This window comes from Ahaetulla prasina, chromosome 6 (genome assembly GCF_028640845.1).
Source record: "Ahaetulla prasina isolate Xishuangbanna chromosome 6, ASM2864084v1, whole genome shotgun sequence".
NCBI lineage: Eukaryota > Metazoa > Chordata > Lepidosauria > Squamata > Colubridae > Ahaetulla > Ahaetulla prasina.
Window position 1 is genome coordinate 102,584,474 of NC_080544.1, and position 22,171 is coordinate 102,606,644.

Sequence of the window (22,171 nt, forward strand, 5' to 3'; positions counted from 1 at the left end):
GTAGAAAAGACTAAGTGAAGTGAAAAAAAGAGAGAGAGGGAGTAGAAGGGGAGGGAATGAAAATAAAATGTGGTTTCCTTCTCCCAGGTGGCTCAGTGGTTTGGGGTTCATGAAATACACCATCTTTTTTTTTTTTTTTTGTCTCCCTCTTGTTCAACTTACAATGAAGTTTGTTTGGGAATTTCTTCATCGACATTAGGTTGAGTTGAGACTGTGTGAGGAATGTAGGGGTGGGCACAGCTCACCCAGATGTCTCGCTTTGTTTTGATTCTTTAATCCCTGTCCTATCCTGGGCGCTCTTCTCGGATCAGGAAAAGGTTTTTTCGGAGTTTCTGTGAAAGGAAGGAAGATGTCACTCTGCGGAAAGAGGGAAAATAATGGCCGGTTGGTGCCACACAATGAAAGGGAGATACTGAAAATGCAGCTTGTATGTTAATTCAAGCTGTTATGATTAAGACCCTAGGTTTTTCCTCTGAGGAATTTAATTTTAACGGGATTGTTTTCCTCTGTTGTTCCTCAGCTGTGCTGTCAGTACGGCCGAAGGAAGGGACTGATGCAGGGAGGCCTATGGAGAAATGGATTGGTAAATGAGGATATGTGCATTAAAGCCAGCCAAACTCTGTGACTGCATTTGCATAATAAACTTAGTTAGGTTGGTTATTGAATTACGCCATTTTCTAGGTTCGTACAATATCTGGGCTGCAGAAATCCAAATTCCCACTAAATAGCAAAGAGAACCACTCTCATCTAGAGGTGGTCTGGATTTTTTGTAACCAGAAATGATAGCTCTACAAAATAATGGACTGTGTTTCTCAACCTTGGCAATTTGAAGAAGGGTGGACTACAACTTCCAGAACTCAAAATTTCTGGGAATTGAAGTCCATCCATCTTCAAGTTATAATATAAATCCTTCCATTCAGCTCACCTGCCAGAGCTGAAGGAGCTTCTTGGATGAGAAGCAGAAAGTCTTTGAAAGAAAAAAGCAAGAAAGTCCAGTTGCCTCCTGAAAAAAGCACCTTTTGGACAACCAGGACCTGGATGATGGAGAATCTCTACAGATGTTTTGCTATACAATTTGGGATGAACAGCTTTGGAATGGTGTGGGAGTAGGAATGGATTTCCAGAGGAAAAAAATTGCAGACTAGAAGAACCAGGAGCACTACTCAGGTGACCCTGAGGGCACAGATAAACCTCCAAGTGCTTCAACAACTCTCTAAAAGGATGCAAATGACCAGCTGTCTGTAAAGAATATAAATCTTTCCATTCCCCACTATCCTGCCAGAGCTGAAGAAGCTTCTTAGATGAGAAGCAAAACATCTTCAAAATAAAAAACAAGAAAGTCCAATTGCCTCTTGAAAAAAGCACCTTTAGGACAACCATGAGCTGGATGACTGAGAATCTCTACAGACTAAGGTTGAGAAACACTGGACTATATAACCTAACCAAAAGGGTAGATTTCATACAATGCTATAAGTGACATAAAAAAAATAACACTGACTAAATGCATATCTTTTTTTGGACAAGTAGCCAGTAAACCTTTCAATGACTGTTAAATATGCAGTGTGAACATAGCCAATATCAGGGTTCCAAGTAACACCCCCAACGAAATCAAACTCCGAGGCTAACTTTTATTAGAGATGTCATATTGGCACATCTGGGAAAACCCGAATCTGAGATCTTCTGGGTTTTCCACACCCATAAGAAAGTTCAAGACCTTGCCTCTCTCCCACATGTCCCCCACACATCCAATCAAGTACCATCTGGAACAGAAGATACCTCTTCATTCTTCTCAACACAGCTGCAGGGCAGCATGGCCTTAACTTCCTATAAAGAATTGTATTTTGACTACATATCTTCTTCCCTCTACGCAATCCCCCCTCTCGATTTCCCACAGTAGAATTTGTGGCAGGCCTGAAGCCTGAAGGCACAAAGGTAGAAAGATGGCTTCCAGGTCTGACAGGCTGCCCCCCATCAGAAAAGACATGTGTCTTGGAAAAGAATAATACAGGGAGGATAAATCATATCCCTAACCACCCCTCATCTCCTAACAACGTGTCACAATTACATTCACATCTTAGCTGGGCCAGGGATATGATAGATAGACGGATCTCTTGTGTAGGAATTAACAAAACTGTCTCTTTGGCTTTTGGTTCCTTCAGCACAAGCAACTGTCCTCTAGAAAATTCTTACAGCTCTTCCTTTCTAGCATTGAATCACACATGGCTTCCAGAGGAAAGAATTTTTTTCCAGCTTCAGATGGGACGCCAACTTGAACAACAATAACTTGGCCAATGGGTGGTAACCTCAAAACTGGACTTGTTGCTCCATTGTTAAATCGTGTTTGACTCTTTGCAACCCATGGACCATAACACACCAACCCCCACCCCCATCCTCCACTGTCTCCTGGAGTTTACCCAAATCCATGTTCATTGCATCGATGACACTATCTAACCTTCTCATCCTCTGCTGCCTCCTTCTCCTTTTGCCTTCCATCTTTCCCCAACATCAGGGTCTTTTCCACTGAGTCCTCTCTTCTCATTTGGTGGCCAAAGTATTTGAGCTTCAGCTTCAGGTTCAGGTTCTGTCCTTCCAAAGAACAATCAGGGTTGATTTCCTTTAGGATGGACTGATTGAATCCCCATAGAATCCCACGGACTCTCAAGGGTCTTTCTCCACAAGATAGGACTACAGCTGTGCATTTTCAATGAGGTTGACTTTCAAATCATTTTGGAAGCTGTGTGTGGTGCAAAAAAGTAGGTTATAATATTATACCTACCCAGAAGAACTGCCCTGGCTGCAATTTGTGACCAGACAAGTTCAAGACCATAAGTTTATACATAGTCTGTGTACTAAATGAAGATGTATGCAATTGGACATCTGTAACCTTCTGGAGGTAGTGACTGATTTTATTTTCCTGGGCTCCAAGATCACCACAGATGGGGACTGCAGCCAAGAAATTAAGAGACACTTGCTCCTGGGAAGGAAAGCTATGGCAAATCTAGATAGTATACTAAAAAGCAGAGACATTACCCTGCCAACAAAAGTGCATATAGTCAAGGCGATGGTTTTCCCAGTTGCAATGTATGGCTGTGAAAGTTGGACCATAATAAAGGCTGAGCGCCAAAGAATTGAGGCCTTTGAACTCTGGTGCTGGAGAAGACTCCTGCAAGTTCCTTGGACTGCAAGGTGATCAAACCGGTCAGTCCTAGAGGAGATCAACCCTAACTGCTCTTTAGAAGGCCAGATCCTGAAGATAAAACTCAAATACTTTGGCCACCTAATGAGAAGGAAGGACTCACTGGAGAAGAGCCTAATGGTGGGAATGTTTGAGGGCAAAAGAAGAGAATGAGGTGGCTGGATGGAGTCACTGAATCAGGCGTGAGCTTAAATGGACTCCAGAGGATGGTAGAGGACAGGAAGGCCTGGAGGAACGTTGTCCATGCGGCCGCAATGGGTTGGACACGACTTCGCAACTAACAACAACAAACCTTCTCTCTTACCTTCTCCCTTACCTTCAACACAAGTTCGTTGAGGGATATCCTATTGAACTGCTGGGAATTTACTATGTATTAATCTATGAGTTCCTGGAAGAAGCAACCTTTGGAAATGCCATGGAAAAACTCAAGAATTGAAAGAGAAAATGGCAAAACATTCACTTCAAGATCATAGTGTGGATAAAATACCAGGAGCTAAACTCAATTAGAAGTGACTTTATAAACTTGTGAAAAAATCATTTTGGCTATAAAAGCCTCAGCTGTGACATAGTTTCTCTTATTTTTCTACTCATTGTAAAAGTTTTTATTTACTCCAGCTTTTATATGAATGAATATCACTGTTTCTTTTGTCTTCTCTGTTGTTCTCATTTTAGGATCCTGCAATGTCACGGCCTAACGATGGTTTGCAACAGCGTCTGTATCTCTCATTTGAAGTCATTTACATAAGAAAAGCAAACATTCCATTCTCTAAATCCATAAAACTAATGCATCATATAACGTGACCTCTTCAATTAGATGATCTAGCAATGGGGCAGAGAAAGCTGTACCAAAGTTTCCAGAAATATATTACAAGTTATTGAAAAGAAGCAACTAAACTTTGCAATATGACATGGATATAAATTTACACCCTGGACTAAATACTTCAGAGATTTAAGGAAACATCACCTCCTGCTTCGCAGCCGCCCACACCATTGTGTTCGTTGGTAACATACCAGACACTCGCACACACCTGTGAAATATTGGCATTGCAGTTCGCATATCAAGTCTACTGAACGTATGACCCGCACTGCTTTTGTGTTGTTGTTACAATCCCAGGTGGATCAGCTGTGTGTATACTCTTAGGTAATTATTTATTCATTCACAGACTTTAATTGATCCTCTGCCTTATTTCTCAAGCTCCGGTTAGATTAGTACATTTGAAAGTCTTTCTTTCTTTCTTTTTTAACTATCCCCTTTCCTCTATCAGTCCTCATAGTGTATCTTATGCAAGATCTCAAGGTCTTCATGGAGAAGAATAAATGAATTAGCAACAATGCGTTCCAGCTTCCAGTTGTTATAGCCATTCCATTCTCTCTCTCTTTTTTTAAAAAAAATAATGTTTATTGAAGATTTTTTTTAACCAAGTAAGAACTACAAGAGAAAAACAGAAAAGAGAAAGAAAAGTAAGAGAAATTCTCTACTTCTTTTGAGAAGTCGATGCTTCCAAGCTTGTGCTCTGTTTTAGTTGGGTTAATTAAACTGATTTATTAAGACATTAAGGGTGGTCTGGATGGAAGATATTTTGCGGGGAGGTAGACTTTGTCACCAATGTTAAATGTTTTTTGGTTTGGTTCAGGGGTGAAATCGAGCAGGTTCTGACAGTTCTGGAGAACTAGTAGTGGAAATTTTGAGTAGTTTAGGGAACCGGCAAATGCTACCTCTGGCTGGCCCCAGAGTGGGCTAGGAATGGAGATTTTGCAGTATCCTTCCCCCAGGAGTGGCCTGGGAATGGAGATTTTGCAGTATCCTTCCCCCAGGAGTGGGGAGGGAATGGGGATTTTGCAGTATGCTTCCCCCAGGAGTGCGGAGGGAATGGAGACTTTGCAGTATCCTTCCCCTGCCATGCCCATCACGCCACGCCCACCAATCCACACCACGGCCACCAAGCAACGGTCACAGAACCGGTAGTAAAAAAAGTTGAATTTTACCCCTGGTTTGGTTCGTTTTTTATCAGCTTGTTTCTTGTAAGTTTCTTGCACCACTTTCTGTCAGGGTTCCAAGTAATGCATTCAACCCAAGCAGAACCCCAAAGCAGGTATATTCCTCAAAGAACATGTTTATTGGACACACCATATCGGCACAGCTAGTGAAAACCAACTCTAAAGGTTCGCACGAGTTTTGCCCTAATTAAAATAGCAAGTATTCCCTCCTCAGGTGTCACCAGTCGCATTGTCCGATGAAGGCAGCTGGGAGGCTGCTTGCTCACTTCTTCTGAGATGACCTTGGTTCCCACAGAAAAACGTTTTGTTTTGACGGGTAGCCAGTTTATCTGCTTCCCCCCTCCCTTCCCCCTTTCAAAGTTTGTGACAACTATGAGGCAGAAGAAAAATGGCTTCAGCCAGGTCACAGTTTCAGAGTTTTTAGATACTTTCATAGTTTTGCGCAGCGTCTTGATCCAGTCAGTCAGGGACGTATTTTGGGGAGTGACTTGGCGTTGTTCTTATCTTTTTGATTTCGGGATTAAACCGTTTTTTCAGGTGGGGCAGAATGTCAGATCTGCCATCAAACTGTTTCAGCCCAACTTTACTTTTTAATATGTAATATGTCTGTGAGTTAAGTATCAGCTTAGATTGATACGTTGTTGATACAATAACACTTTATTAGCAAGAACAAGTAATGAGCAACTTTGCGCTGGCTCCAGACCTAAGCAGGAAAAAACTCAACTGACAACTGCTTAAAAAGGAACTGTCAAAACATGCGAACCAATAGGAGCTAGTTGTCGTGTCCCACTCCTCCGCTGACGGCCGGGTCAGGGAAATCCAAATCAGGCGTGCCTCTGCAGCTCTGCCAAAGTCCTAGCAAAGTCCTCAGGGCAGGCAGGAGACCAGAAAGTGACTTCAGCAAAATATGTTTAGACTTTGCCTGACTCAGAGAATGCCAGAAAGCAGGTCCTTTATATAGGCCATGGGGTGTGGCTCTATGACTCAGCACTTATCCAGGCCTGCCCCTCCCTTCCTTCTGTTGCCTCCGCCTATCAAGTCTTCTGACGCAAGGGTCACTCCAGTCTGCAGCTGTTGGCAATTGACCTCCCTCAGGCTCACATGCTGTGGAGGAGGGGGAGGGGTCTAGTTGCTCCGTTTGCCTGGGCATGGAGCCAGAGCTGGGGGCTGGAGATACTTCCTCCTCTTCAGCCTGTCTGGGCATGGAGCCAGGGCTGGGGCCGGGAGGCATACTAGGACATTCCTCCGTGTTCGGAAGCAGATAAGAAGGCCCCGGCTGTGGTGAGATTGGATGAGACACAACACTAGTATAGTTGCCGGCGTCTCAGCCAATGAGAGCGGTAGGCAACTATCCAGCTGAGATGCAGTCGTTATCATGAGGACATAACACCCCTCTCCCCTACGATGGCACATGCGTACTCATTTAAGTACGCAGGGTACTGTTTCAGCCCAAATTCACTTTGATGGCATCCTGCCATAAAAAAAGGGGGGGGAGGAAGGAGGGGGATGCAAGGAGGGGGCGATGACAGAAGTGCCAACCATAGTCAACGGTTGAACGATCAGAGGAAACAAGTATGGGAATGGAAAGCAAACACCCGCCACAGAGGTGCTAAACTTTAGAACTGATACCATACCAAAACACCTAGTTTGAATATCATTGGACATTAGCAAGACGACCAAGATGGAGGAGGGTCCGGGAGAAGGGAAAAACACTGCGGTTCTGCAAGAATATTCAGATCTGGCTTTGCTTGAGTTGTAACTACTGGTCTTTAATAAAAGTATACCGTATTTTTTGGAGTATAAGATGCACCTTTTTCATCCAAAAAAAGAGGGTGAAAATCTGGGTGCATCTTACACTCCAAATGTAGCCCCACACAGCTTCTCAAATGGAGGTTTCAGAGGCTGAAAGAAGCTTCAGAAAAGAAGCCCCCAAAACAGAGTGTTCTGTCCGCCTTCGCCTCTGTCTGAGTGATGGCTTAATTAGCCAGCACTATCAGCTCTGGCAGCAAAATAGTGAGCGTCTGCCAAGTGTCTCTGTTATCTCCCTCGATGCCTATGAGTCACCCAAGAACAAACTTCGGCTCTTAGTTATCAGTTGATTTGCCTGCAGCTCTGGCTGCCTTTATATCCTGTGGGGTGTGGCTCCATGACTCAGCACTTTCTAGGCCTGCCCCACCCCTGCTTCTGTTGTTCCCTCCTCTCCTGCCTACGAAACCTAGAGTCCAACCAAGCCTGATTGCCATCAGCTGGGTCTGAAGGCATGGCCTGGGGGGGAAGAGTCAGGGGACGGAGGCCTCGTTATCTCTTCCACCTGGCCTGCCTCTGACTCCTAGAGCTGAGCCAGGGAAGCCGGTGCTCCCGAGGTAAATCCTGACGGCCCTTCCCCCTCACTTTCCAAGTCACTTTCTGGCAGGAGGCCCGGCTGCAAGTCACTTCTGGGCAGGAGGCCCGGCTCCAAGTCACCTTCTGGCAGGAAGCGCTCGGGGGGTGCAGACACAACACAGATCTTCAGAGGCTTTTTTCCTGAAGTTCTGTTTCGGAGGCTTTCAGAAGCAGAAAAAAGTTTTTTCTGAAACAAATTTTCAGAGGCAGGAAAAAAAAGCAAAAAAAAAAAAAAAAAGCAAGGCACAGAGCTCACAACCAAGGAACCTGTTGCTAAAATTCACCTCTGGGAACAGCTGATTGGGGGTATTCCGGGAGGCCAATCCACCTGTCAATCAGCTTTTTTCTTATTTTCCTCCCCAAAAACTAAGGTGCGTCTTATACTCCGGTGCGTCTTATACTCCGAAAAATACGGTACTTTTCACTTTTACAAATGGAGTCAAGGGTCTTTCTTTTCTAACGATCCAAGTTGGGACAGGCCTGACACCTAACCCTGATTCTCAAATGTGCATGCACACGTGCACACACACACACATACACATAAATATACTCGGGCAAACCACAAACTATGCATACTTTGGAAAACTGAAATGTTCGAAACCTGCTGATAATTTCTTCTTATGCACTTTTTTTTTTGAAAATTCTTATGGACTTTTCTTGCTTTGTGAGCCCTCTTGTATTGTGCATTCAGTTTTGCCTGCTGGGTTTTTGCCTGCTGGGTTTATTTTGATTGGGAAATTAAGTTAAGTTAAATTAAGCCTCTGGTGGCTCAGGCTGGTAAGACAGTCTGTTATTAACAGGAGCTGCTTGCAATTACTGCAGGTTCAAGTCCCACCAGGCCCAAGGTTGACTCAGCCTTCCATCCTTTATAAGGTAGGTAAAATGAGGACCCAGATTGTTGGGGGCAATAAGTTGACTTTGTATATAATATACAAATGGATGAAGACTATTGCTTGACATAGTGTAAGCCGCCCTGAGTCTTCGGAGAAGGGCGGGATATAAATGCAAAAAAAAAGAAGAAGTGTGGACTCATTGGCCATTGCTCTGTGGACTAGCATTGGTCTCGCTTGTGGATGGACTTAATTGGGACAATTCTGGGGTTTTGGTGAAGGGAGTTGTGGGGGAATATTAATAAACCCACTAAACCACAGTTACGTGTGTACATGTGTAAGCGGGACAGCACAACCACCTGTGAAATCCAGCCGGATCTATCCAGCTCATGCAGACTGGTAGGGCTGACAGCGGAAGGCTTTGCCCACCGGCCGGGATGTCATTAGGTCCCGTTTTTGACCCTCTGCTCATGCACAGAAGAGGCGTGCGCACTCACATTTCCAAACCAGTAGCGAAGGTAAATGCATTTCACCGCTGAGCACAACCATAAGGTTGCAGGTTACCAGCTTTCCATAATACTGTTCTGCACGAGAAAAAAAACGCAATTAGTACCAAACAAGGGTTAATGATAGTGTAAAAGAAAGTAAATATCTTGAAAATTCATCACTGGGGAAGTGGGTGCGAAGTAGAGAAATTGCAATGCACAAATTTATAATATTGCTCACAGCTAGCCATGTTTACGCACCACATTTTCCATTAGATTAGCACCCAAATCATTGATGATGCACTATTAAAAAAGAGGAACACTCCTAAGAAATCAGTGAGCTTGATGTTTTTTCTACACACTCTGCAGCTTCATTCAATTACACTTATTCTTTGGAATCCTTGAGGCTGAATTAACACTATAATTTCTGATAGCAAGTCTCTTTCGATTCTTGATATAAAAAGATGAAAACCTCCCAGGAAGTCAGGCTTTCAAAAAGTGGGATCCACCTCCCAATTACCACTACCAAGTTTCCATCGTTCAATTTAGGATTCAAATTCACTAAAACCCCAGACTGGTGCTCAGTCAAATATATACGGCCCTGTTGTTTTGAAATGGAGATATGCCCCGTCCTAAACTCTTGGAAGATGAAGATTTCGGAATGAAGATTAGAAGAATGTTGCTTTAAAAAAAATAATAGAAAAAGACAAGAATTTAACAATGACCTGCCCTTAAGGGAGTTTCTTTGCATGTTTCTGATTTACTGTTAGGAATATTGTTCTTTTGATGTAGGGGGAAAAAAATATCAAACAACTTTCTGAGATATGCAAAGATAACATGATAAATCTGATAAAAGCTATTTTACTTTGTTTTATCAGAGTCTCATCAATTACCACCTAGCAGCTCTGAAGGGCAGTGCAATGGGTTGAATTGAGTTGCTATTGAACAATTCAGTTGAACTGATGAAAATTCATGGGAACCTTCCTTCCTTCCTTCCTTCCTTCCTTCCTTCCTTCCTTCCTTCCTTCCTTCCTTCCTTCCTTCCTTCCTTCCTTCCTTCCCTCTGTTGTCCATAAAGGGAGTGCGCAAAAAGACAAAATGGCATTATGACCACATTCTGTTCTATCAGACAATTTCTCAGTTGAATGACTCTAAATTTCCCGCAATCCCGCTAGTAACAAATAAGTGCCTTTGTGGGAATAAGACAGCCTTTTGTAACTATTCAACAGGCTGTCCAGTCAAGTGGTGACTCTAAGTATTGTACTTTTAATGACACAAACAGTTGGCGGTCAGAAGATGCGCGATATCTTCTAGCACAGCACTCAATAAAATCATCACATTTCACCATTTTCTAACATGTTTCCCTGAAAATAAGACAGGGTCTTATATTAATTTTTGCTCCAAAAGATGCATTAGGGCTTATTTTCTGGTTAGGTCTTATGTTTTGGGATCTACGGTACAAAATGCATCCATCTGGCTGACAATCTTAACTGGGGCTTGTTTTGGTGCTAGGGCTTATACTACGAGCATTCTGAAAAATTATGCTAGGACTTATTTTCCAGGTGGGTCTTATTTTGGGGGAAACAGGGTATTAGAAATATCTCATTCTTTGCCAAGTGTTTTAAAGTAGGATAGGATAGGATAGGATAGGATAGGATAGGATAGGATAGGATAGGATAGGATAGGATAGGATAGGATAGGGCAGGGCAGGGCAGGGCAGGGCAGGGCAGGGCAGGCAGGGCAGGGCAGGGCAGGGCAGAATAGATCAGAGAAATCTGCTCTCCGATTAGAAAATTTAATTAGCACTATTTTTCTGTTTTTTCTTCAACCGTATCTTGCCAAGCTTTTTCATATGTGGCTTGTTATTGCCTCTTTCCTAGGATCGAGAAAGAGTGACTGGCCTAAGGTAATCTAGCTGCCTTTGTGCTTAAGTCAAAACTAGAACTCAAGGTCTCCCAATTTTTTTGTCTAAACTCTTAACCAAACTGGCTCTTGCTATGCCTACCTCATTACCTTATTTCATAGATTCTCATTGATTGGTATCTATGCAGCTAAATTCGTAAGAATAGGCTTCATTAGCTTATCTCATATATAAGGTCTCAACACATTAATATAAGTTTCAGTGATGTATTAAAACATGGCAGAACTCACTATGGAATGTAAAATAAAACAATTTTGCTTTCAAAGCACAGGTATAATTGGTACGTTAATTGCAGTCAATTTTACCTCCCTCAATATTATTAACCTCCTGATTTCCTCCAGTGTGGCAAACGGGAAGATCATTCTTTCATACTTTCTCAAGAAGGAGATTAAATAATAAGCACAAATGAAGTCCAAATCTAGTACGACACACACACACACACGCAAGCACACACACAGCCGCACGGAGAAAAGATACGTCTCCCAGCTGTCTTACTAATACATCCCGTGTCTAAGATAGCTATCAAAGCTGTCATTCAGCAGTTGAGACTTGGAATTATAGCAATTATGACAGTTTGTGCCAATAGCCAGGAGGTGGGGATTTTTTTGATGTGGTTAAAAATAACATCTGTTTAAAAAAAAAAAAAACCCATAAAAATTACATTGTGCTAATTTTCTGATAAGATAATGTTGAAGCTAGATTGTAAGTCTTCCAGCTTCACTTTTCAATTAGAATTTTTTCCTTCTGGGCTTTGCCAATTTCATCTCTGGGATCCAATTTCATTCTGAGAAGTTCATTTGTTTTTCACTTTCTTAATTAATTGTTTTGTATAGGTCTTGCCTTTTGAGCCAATCTCAATCTTCCAGACTCATTAATGAGCCTCGATTGCCACAATGTGATATAAAACACGGTGTGGGCTTAGTTCTCTCTGCCGCACGGAAAAAACTATGCGGCTAAAATCGAAGAGCTGCATGCCTTGAGAGGAGAGCAAATGGCAAGAGGTTTGCAACTGGGAGGCAAATAAGACTGAAAATCAAGTTTTACAGTATTTCAATCTTCTCTGTACAACCCAGGTGCCTGATTTGAGTGAACCAGCAGATTGGAATGAATAATCACAACAGCCGCAGTCTTGCCAAAGTGAAACTTGAAGATCTCCTTTACAATCTGTACTTTACTCAATTTGTAAAGGTAAAAGTTTCCCTTGTCCAGTCATGTCCAACTCTAGAGGGCAGTGCTCATAGAGCAGCAGGGCAATGCCCCCTAGAGGCAGAGGGAGTGCTCCATTTCTTAGCCGAGGGAGCCAGCGTTGGCCGAAGACATTTCTATAGTCATATAAAGCCACCATGAGTATATGCTGAGGTGCATGGAATGCCGTTGCCTTCCCACTGAAAGTGGTACCTATTTATCTACTCGCATTTTCATGCTTTTGAACTACTAGGCTGGCAGGAGCTGGAGCAAGTAACGGGAGCTCACCATGACACAGAGTGCTTGGGTCTCGAACCCAGGCTCAGACAGCATCTTTAACCGCTGAGCCCTTCTCAATTTATACTAGGGGTTGATCCATAATCCGATTCTACTGAAAACAGTATCGAGCCTGGCATTGGTCCAGCTGCTTGGGAGCCCTAAGGATGATTGGGAGATGGAGGTTGTGGGAGATTTGCCATGGTTGAAATGAACCATGTGCATGGATGCTCTTACAAAGTCAGAGCAGAAAAACCAGTGGGATTCCTACAGTGGAATCTTTGGGGTATCACCAGGTACAGTGTGTTGAAATGTTTTAGAATAGAATAGAATCTTTTATTGGCCAAGTGTGATTGGACGCACAAGGAATTTTTCGGTGCATACAATCTCTGCGTACATAAAAGAAAAGATATGTTCATCAAGAATTCTAAGGTACAACACTTAATGATAGTTATAGGGTACAAATAAGCAATCAGGAAACAATATAAATATAAATTGTAAGGATACAAAGTTACAGTCATGCAGTCGTAAGTGGAAGGAGATGGGTGATGGGAACAATGAGAAGATTAATAGTTGTGCAGATTTAGTAATAGCTTGACAGTGTTGAGGGAATTAGTTGCTTAGCAGTGTGATGGCGTTCGGGAAGAAATTGTTCTTGTGTCTAGTTGTTCTGGTGTGCTCTGTAGCGTTGTTTTGAGGGTAGGACTTGAAACAGTTTATGTCCAGGATGCAAGGGGTCTGTAAATATTTTCACAGCCCTCTTTTTGATTCGTGCAGTATACAAGTCCTCAATGGAAGGCAGGTTGGTAGCCATTGTTTTTTCTGCAGTTCTAATTATCCTCTGAAGTCTGTGTCTTTCTTGTTGGGTTGCAGAACCAAACCAGACAGCTATGGAGGTGCAAATGACAGACTCAATAATTCCTCTGTAGAACTGGATCAGCAGCTCCTCGGGCAGTTCGAGCTTCCTGAGTTGGCGCAGAAAGAACATTCTTTGTTGTGCTTTTTTGATGACGTTTTTGATGTTAGTTGTCCATTTTCAAATGCAAATATGCGGGTGTGTATCGATGTCCCCACACTTTTGTGATTAAAGACACATTTCATGAACCCTCTGCATTGAAGAAGAAATCTTGATAATGTGCCATTGGTTTGGTGTAGTAATTGAACCGTTAAGATAGTACTAAGGACACCCAGGTTCAAGCCTCAGTTCATCCATGGAAAATCTGTGCAGGATTTTAGATGAATCACTCCCTCTCTCAGCCCAACCTATCTGACTGGGCTGTTGTGAAGATTATAAAATGAAGGAAGTTTCTCCATGTAAGCTGCCTTTCGTTTCCGAAGAAAAAGCAGCATACCAAACCAACAGCCAAATAGCATACACAAGATCATCTATATGCTACTTGATTTGTCCCCCCTTGCCTCCATCTCAGTGATGGCTTAATTAGCCGGCACTATCAGCTCTGGCAGCAAAATAGCGAGCGTCTGCCAAGTGTCTCTGTTATCTCCCTCAACACCGATGAGTCACCCAGGAACAAACAGTACTTCAGCTCTCAGTTAAGCAGTTAATTTGCCTGCTACAAGGAGGCACAGCAGCTCTTGCTGCCTTTATATCCTGTGGGGTGTGGCTCCATGACTCAGCACTTCCCAGGCCTGCCCCACCCCTGCTTCTGTTGTTCCCTCCTCTCCTGCCTATGAAACCTAGGGTCCAGCCAGGCCTGATTGCCATCAGCTGGGTCTGGAGATGTGGCCTGGGGGGGGGAAGAGTCAGGGGACAGAGGCCTCGTTATCTCTTACACTTGGCCTGCCTCTGGCTCCTGGAGCTGAGCCAGGGAAGCCAGTGCTCCCGAGGTAAGTCCTGATGGCCCTTCCCCCTCACTTTCCAAGTCACTTTCTGGTAGGAGGCCCAGCTCGGGGGGCGCAGACACAACACTACTAAAACTCCTGCTGTTGTGACATTTAATTGGCTGGAATGATGAAACAACCATTTTTGAACCAAAGTACTTTACAAATGGGCTAACTTACAGAATGTCACAAAAAAAAAAAATTGAGACCCATGACTCTTGAGGGAATGAAATTTGGGAAAGTTGTAGCTGCTTCGGTGCTTCCGGCTGTTGCTCCACTGCTGCTGCGGATACGTATTCTTCGTTTTCAATGTTCTGTGACAGTTTCCCAGCCACTCTTGCAATCCCTTGTCCCTCCTTCTTCCTGCAGCAGCCACTTTCCTGCCTGTTGGGAAGGGTAGGGAAAGGAAATTTCCAATTGCCCCTGCCAGATTCCCACAAGGAAACTCAATGGGAAAGTCCGTTGGAAGTTCCCACTGCTTTTTTGCCTGCCCTGGGTCATTCTGTTTCTCTTCTTAGGGAAAGAAATATTTTTGAAATCATGATCCAATGGAGTATGGATTGTCTAGTCAGTTTTAAAATAGTTTGGGTTTTTTTCCTTAAAGGAATAACTTCACATTTGTCTCAGTTAAAATGCATTGTGTTATCTTCAGCTCACTTCTCCAAACTTAATCTGTTTTCACATCACCTTCTACTCTCAGTTCTCTTAAAACCTAATTGCATATCTCCTGGCAAGTCAATATGCTTTTCCTTTGCCGCTGTAGCATTTGTCATGATGGACTACTGCCAAACTAAATTAAACGGCAAGATTTTCCAGGTAGAGCTGGGCATAAATTAACTTTTTTTTAAGGTCTTGCTGACACCTCGAGCCCGCCTTGAACTCTTCTCCTGCAATCAGAACCACGGGGGCGATGCTGACCTTAAATTGGATTTTGCCCAATAATTTTTGGGTGTGAACGAGTAGATTTGAATCAAATGCAAATGGTCAGAACCGTCAAGGGAGAAAAAGACACAAAATGCTTTGTGCAGAGGAAAGCTTAAAGATCTTTATTCACTTCCTTTAAAAGCTTTCATGAACTTGCCAAACATATATTACGTATCTACTGAAGATAAAAGGGAAAAAATGTCAACATAAAAGGCTCTGGGCCAGTTCAGGTTTTATTTTCCACGGCTGGCAGTTATTTTTTAACTTGGGGGCAAATAACTCCAGAGCCCAACAAATATTGTCTTACTCAAGCCCAGAAGCCCAAATTGCATGTATTATAAACTCTTTTAAAGACGCAATTTCATTTAAAAAAATATGATAAATACATAAATTTAAGTGGAATTCCTGGTTTAATTTCTACAAAGAAATTAATGCTGTCCTATTTAGGCACATTTTGAGGCTGGGTGCATGCGCAGAAAGCACACAAGCGAGCAAAGCACATGTGCGGAAGCGGGTACATGCATGGAAGATGCACACATGCATGAAGTGCGCATGTGCATGGTTGTCGTGTCCCACTCCTCCGCTGACGGCCGGGTCGCGGAAGTCCGTATCAAGCGTGTCTCTGCAGCTCTGCCAAAGTCCTATCAGAGTTCTCAAGTCCGGCAGGAGACCAGGAAGTGACTTCAGCAGTCCAAGGTAGACTTTGCCTGACTCAGAGAATGCCAGAAAGCAGATCCTTTATATAGGCCATGGGGTGTGGCTCCATGACTCAGCACTTATCCAGGCCTGCCCCTCCCTTCCTTTTGCTGACGTCGCCTATCAATTCTCCAGAAGCGAGGATCTCTCCAGGCTCCAGATGTTGGTAATTCACATTCCTCAGGCTCACATGCTGTGGGGGAGGGGGAGGGGTCTAGTTGTTCCGTTTGCCTGGGCATGGTGCCAGGACTGGGGGCTGAAGGCATGCCAGGACATTCCTCAGGCTCACATGCTGTGGGGGAGGGGGAGGGGTCTAGTTGTTCCGTTTGCCTGGGCATGGTGCCAGGACTGGGGGCTGAAGGCATGCCAGGACATTCCTCAGCGTTCGGCAGGAGATAAGAGGGAACCGGCTGCGGAGGGAGCGGGCGAGACACAACAATGGTGAACCGGTGGTAACAAAATGTGAAACCCACTAGTGGCCAGAATGTCAGTCTGTCATAAGCAATGGGGGGAGCGAGCTGTGGGGAAGAAGAGGCAGGCTGGGATTGTTGTGACCCAGGCCCAAGTAGCTAGTAGTAAACTCAGTCAGTTTAAAAACAAACAAACTTTATTAGAACAGCTGAGAATTAACTCATTCTCCGCGTAGTCCAAACTAAATCAAAGCAAATTCTTCCTAACACAATTCTTCAGTCTTATCACCAACTTTGGTCTAATTAGGCAAACTGCCAAAGGCTTTTCTTGGCAAAAGTTCAAAAAGAACCAGAAAAAAAAATGCAGCAAGACAAGGCTATCAACGTTGCTTTCCGACAAAGAGCCCAAATGTCGTTGCTGGTCTTTTAAGCCTTATGGACGGGCCAGTCATCTCTTGGCCCTACTCCCAAGTTGTCCTCTTTGCTTTAGCTGCTCTGGCAGCTCTTCTCATGCATGGCTCCTCCTGTTCCTCTGCCTCACTACTGTCAGCCTCTGGAGGCTCCGGAGTCCGCACATCACTCCCAGATGGCCCTGGCCCCATTTCTGCCTCTGATGCAGAGCCCTTATCTGGGCCTTCCCCAGCCTCCAGGACTGACCCATGTTCTTCCTCAGCCTCATCACTGTCTGACTTCGCTGCCAGCTCCGCACACTGCTGGCAGACCAAAACAGGGATAAGGAGAATTGAAATTATTTTTCATACTATCCTGTGGGAGCCGCTTGCCATTCCAAGGTCAAGGAATGGGATGCAAGACCATCCAGGCCGCCAAGCCAGGGACTGCTACCAAAACAAAATTGTTTGAATGTAACTGGACAGCCTGAGATAAGTTTTATATTTAGGTAGGAAAAAATAGAAGGTATAAGTTCAGATTAGGTGAGACTTTGTTCACAAACAGTAACTGTGAGAGGGACCTTGGAGTCCTAGTGGATGATCACTTGAATACGAGCTAGCAGTGTGCAGCAGCAGTGCCACCAAAAAAGGTAATATGATCCTGGGTTGTATAAACAGAGGCATAGAACCAAGTTCACATGAAGTATTAGTACCGTTTTATAAAGCCCTAGTTTTTTGTTTTGTTTTTATTTGCGTTTATATCCCGCCCTTCTCCGAAGACTCAGGGCGGCTTACACTATGTTAAGCAATAGTCTTCATCCATTTGTATATTATATACAGAGTCAACTTTTATTGCCCCCAAGAATCTGGGTCCTCATTTTACCTACCTTATAAAGGATGGAAGGCTGAGTCAACCTTGGGCCTGCTGGGACTTGAACTTGCAGTAATTGCAAGCAGCTCTTAGCAGTCTGAGCCACCAGAGGCCCTTAGTAAGACCACACCTGGAATACTGGAACCAATTCTGGTCACCATACTCCAAAAAAGATATTAAGACCTTGGAAGAAGTTCAGAGAAGAGCAAATAAGATAAAATCGTTCAGCTTCGAGACGGTCTAGACCAAAATTGCGGCGATTCAGATGAGGCGTCTGAGGGTGGTCTTGGTGACATTTTTTGGGATGAGTTTGACCCTGTGGCTCCCGAGGACATGGACAGGTTGTTGGGTAGGCTGAATGCCACCACGTGTTTACTGGACCCATGCCCCTCCTGGCTGGTGCTGGCCACTCAGGAGGTGACACGAGGCTGGCTCCAGGCGATTACGAGTGCCTCCTTGTTGGAGGAGTCTTCCGCCGCCTTGAAAGAGGCGGTGGTGAGGCCCCTCCTCAAGAAGCCCTCCCTGGACCCGGCTGTCTTAGGTAATTATCGTCCGGTCTCCAACCCGCTCATGTGAAGGTTGTAGAGAGTATGGTGGCATATCAGTTTCCCTGCACCTGGATGAAACTGTCTATCTAGACCTGCTCCAGTCCGGTTTCCGGCCCGGCTACAGCACGGAGACGGCTTTGGTCGCGTTGGTGGATGATCTCTGGAGGGCCAGGGATAGGGGTTGTTCCTCTGTCCTGGTCCTACTAGACCTCTCAGCGGCTTTCGATACCATCGACCATGGTATCCTGCTGCGCCGGTTGGAGGGATTGGGAGTGGAGGCACCGCTTATCGGTGGTTCTCCTCCTATCTCTCCGACCGTCGCAGACGGTGTTGACAGGGGCAGAGGTCGGCCCCGAGGCGCCTCACTTGTGGGGTGCCGCGGGGTCGATTCTCTCGCCTTCTGTTCAACATCTATATGAAGCCGCTGGGTGAGATCATCAGTGGCTTCGTGTGAGGTACCAGCTGTACGCTGATGACACCCAGCTGTACTTTTCACACGGGCCACCCCAATGAAGCTATCAAGTGCTGTCCCGGTGTTTGGAAGCCGACGGGTCTGGATGGGGAGAAACAGGCTCAAGCTCAATCCTCCAAGACTGAGTGGCTGTGGATGCCGGCATCCCGGTACAGTCAGCTGAGTCCTCGGCTGACTGTTGGGGCGAGTCACTGGTCCCGATGGAGAGGGTGCGCAATCTGGGCGTTCTCCTGGATGAACGGCTGTCTTTTGAAGACCATTTGACGGCCGCCTCCAGGAGAGCTTTCCACCAGGTTCGCCTGGTGCGCCAGTTGCGCCTTTCTAGACCGGGATGCCTTATGCACGGTCACCACGCCTCGTGACGCCTCGCCTGGATTACTGCAATGCTCTCTACATGGGGCTCCTTGAGGGGCATCCGGAGGCTTCAGTTGGTCCAGAATGCGGCTGCGCGGGTGATAGAGGAGCCCTCGGGGCTCCCGTGTTACACCTATCCTGCGCAGACTGCACTGGCTACCTGTGGCCTTCCGGCAGCGCTTCAAGGTGTTGGTGACAATCTTTAAAGCGCTCCATGGCATAGGGCCGGGCTATTTACGGGACCGCCTACTGCTACCAAATACCTCTCACCGACCCGTGCGCTCTCACAGAGAGGGACTCCTCAGGGTGCCGTCAGCTAGGCAGTGCCGTCTGGCGGCACCCAGGAAGGGCCTTCTGTGGGGGCTCCCACCCTCTGGAACGAACTCCCTCCAGGACTTCGTCAACTTCCGGACCTCCGAACCTTTCGTCGCGAGCTTAAAACGCACTTATTCATCTGCGCGGGACTGGATTAGATTTTAAAGTTATTGGTTTTAAGGGTTTTTTTATTATTTATATTGTTTTTTAAATTCGGCAATAGAATAAGTTTTTTAATTGTTGTTTTTTAATTTGTATTTATATGTATTTTAACTGCCTGTGAACCGCCCTGAGTCCTTAGGGAGATAGGGCGGTATATAAATTTGAAAAATAAATAAATAAATAAATAAATCAAAAGCCTGGAGACTAAAACAGATGAAGGCTGCAGGATTTGGGTTTGGCTAGTCCAGAGAAAAGAAGAATTAGGAGTGACATGATAGCAATATTCCAGTATTTGAGAGGCTGCCACAAAGAAGGAGTGTGTGTATATCAAATTATTCTCCAAAGCACCAGAGGGCAGGACAAGAAACAATGGATAGAAACTAATCAAGGAGAGAAGCAACCTGGAATTAAGGAGAAACTTCCTAACAGTGAGGACAATTAACCAGTGGAATAGAAGTTGCCTTCAGACAGTTGTGGGTGCTTCATCACTGGACGTTTTTCAGAAGAGACTGGACAGTCACTTAAACTGAAATGGTATAGGACAGTGATGGCGTTTAGGCACCAAGTGCCCAAACCGCACGCCCGCATGCTTGCCCAAACTGCAAGGCATGTGTGCATGCGCAAACATGCACAAACATGCATGCGCATGTGTGAACATGTGAGCATGTGCAGTCGAGACCCGAAGACCAGCTGGCCGGTGGGAGGCGGGGCATCCCAACAGCTCTGCCAGAGGTGAGATCTTTTTCTCTCGTGAGCTTCTGTTTCGTCGTTTGTGTCGTGTCCCATTCCTCCGCTGACGGCCGGGTCAGGGAAATCCGAATCAGGCGTGCCTCTGCAGCTCTGCCAAAGTCCTAGCAAAGTCCTCAGGGCAGGCAGGAGACCAGAAAGTGACTTCAGCAAGATATGTTTAGACTTTGCCTGACTCACAGAATGCCAAAAAACAGATCCTTTATATAGGCCATGGGGTGTGGCTCCATGACTCAGCACTTATCCAGGCCTGCCCCTCTCTTCCTTCTGTTGCCTCCGCCTATCAAGTCTTCTGACGCGAGAGTCACTCCAGTCGGCGGCTGTTGGTAATAGACCTTCCTCAGGCTCACATGCTGTGGAGGAGGGGGAGGGGTCTAGTTGCTCCGTTTGCCTGGGCATGGAGCCAGAGCTGGGGGCTGGAGATATTTCCTCCTCTTCAGCCTGTCTGGGCATGGAGCCAGGGCTGGGGCCGGGAGGCATACTAGAACATTCCTCTGTGTTCGGAAGCAAATAAGAAGGCCCCGGCTGTGGTGAGATTGGGCGAGACACAACAAAACCAACTGAGTGATAGATGTAGATTTTAGAGGTTGAATAAGAGTATAATAGGGACACGGTGGCTCAGTGGGTAAGAGACGCTGAGCTCGTCGATCGAAAGGTCGGCAGTTCAATGGTTCAAATCCCTAGTGCCACATAACAGGGTGAGCTCCCGTTACTTGTCCTAGCTTCTGCCAACCTAGCAGTTCGAAAGCACGTAAAAAAATGCAAGTAGAAAAATAGGAACCACCTTTGGTGGGAAGGTAACAGCGTTCCATGAGCCTTTGGCGTTTAGTCATGCCAGCCACATGACCAGGGAAATGTCTTCGAACAGCGCTGGCTCTTTAGATTTGAAACAGAGATGAGCACCACCCCCTAGAGTCGGGAACGACTAGCACATAGGTGCGAGAGGAAACTTTACCTTTAAGAGTATAATTGGGGCCTCCCATGGAAGATTGCTTTTTTTGTTTAGAACTTCTCACTAATGTCCCAGATCTGATAGCTCTGACTTCTATTCTGAGATTTGCGAAGGGTGGTATCTTAAGGTACTTTGCTTTTTGTTTGCCTCCAGTTCTAGCACCGTTATTATTTTCTTCTTTGTTGTTCAGCTTGCTAATGTCATCATGATGCTGTTTGGGTGTTCCGGAGGAGGAAAAAAATGATTGGGTTTATGTACTAAAAATAGGCTGTATCAAATGTCATCCCACAAATATATATTGGTGCAGCTGGCTGACTGGCTGGCTGGTGGCGGGGAGGAGGTCAACAAACAAGGCTTTCTTTTTTGAATGGCATAAATTTATTTTGCACCCTGGTCCCATCCATAGAAAGGCTAAGGCTGGGAAGATGACAGACAGGGTGACGCAAGCCCCACCCCCTTTGCAAATGAGGGCATCTATGTACAAAAGGGTGGAGCTTTCATTACAATACTTTACCTGTTTTGAACCCTCCTTCAGATAGCATTGCCTCTTCAGGTGAGTGTTATGGCTCCACCCCACCCCCGGGCTTGGCCCCCTGCCAGAGAGTGACTCGGAGAGTGAGGGGGAAGGCCGTCAGGGCTCCCTTCTGCAGGGCCGGCCTCTCTGGCTCAGCTCCAGGAGCCAGAGGCAGGCCAGGTGGAATAAGTAACGAGGCCTCTGTCTCCTGTATCTCCCCCCGCCCAGGCAATGGTCCCAGACCCAGCTGAGGACAATCAGTCCTGGTTGGACCCTAGGTTTCATAGACAGGAGAGGCGGGAACAGCAGAAGCAGGGGTGGGGCAGGCCTAGGAAGTGCTGAGTCACGGAGCCACACCCCACAGGGTATAAAAGCAGCAGGGGCTGCTAAACTACTCCGTGGTGAACAGATCAACTGCTTAAAGAGAACTTGAGCTGAAGTACTGTTTGTTCCTGGTTTCCTGGTTGACTCGCCAGCATCAAGAAAAGATAACAGAGAAACTTAGCAGATGCTCGCTAGTTTGCTGCGAGAGCTGATAGCTGCTGTGGACTGAATTGCCGGCTAATAAAGTCATCGCTCATGCCTCCCGGACTGAGGTTGGGGGGACAGAACAGGTGAGGGATTATTTATCTCTTTAGTTTATGACTGTGTTACATACTGTGTTACAGTAGTAGTTTGGCTGCCTAAGATTGTACCTTATGACCA

General features: G+C 45.4%; 1 long non-coding RNA gene across 1 annotated transcript in view; it reads right to left on the reverse strand.

The window, feature by feature from the left end:
• The window catches only part of LOC131201380 (uncharacterized), a 36,065-nt gene that overhangs the window by 1,526 nt on the left and 12,368 nt on the right, over positions 1-22,171 (reverse strand). The window contains exons 2-3 of the long non-coding RNA XR_009155829.1: positions 8,904-8,990; positions 163-332 (exon numbers count right to left, since the gene is read on the reverse strand). This is a non-coding gene — a long non-coding RNA (uncharacterized LOC131201380). The remainder of the gene's footprint in view (positions 1-162; positions 333-8,903; positions 8,991-22,171) is intronic.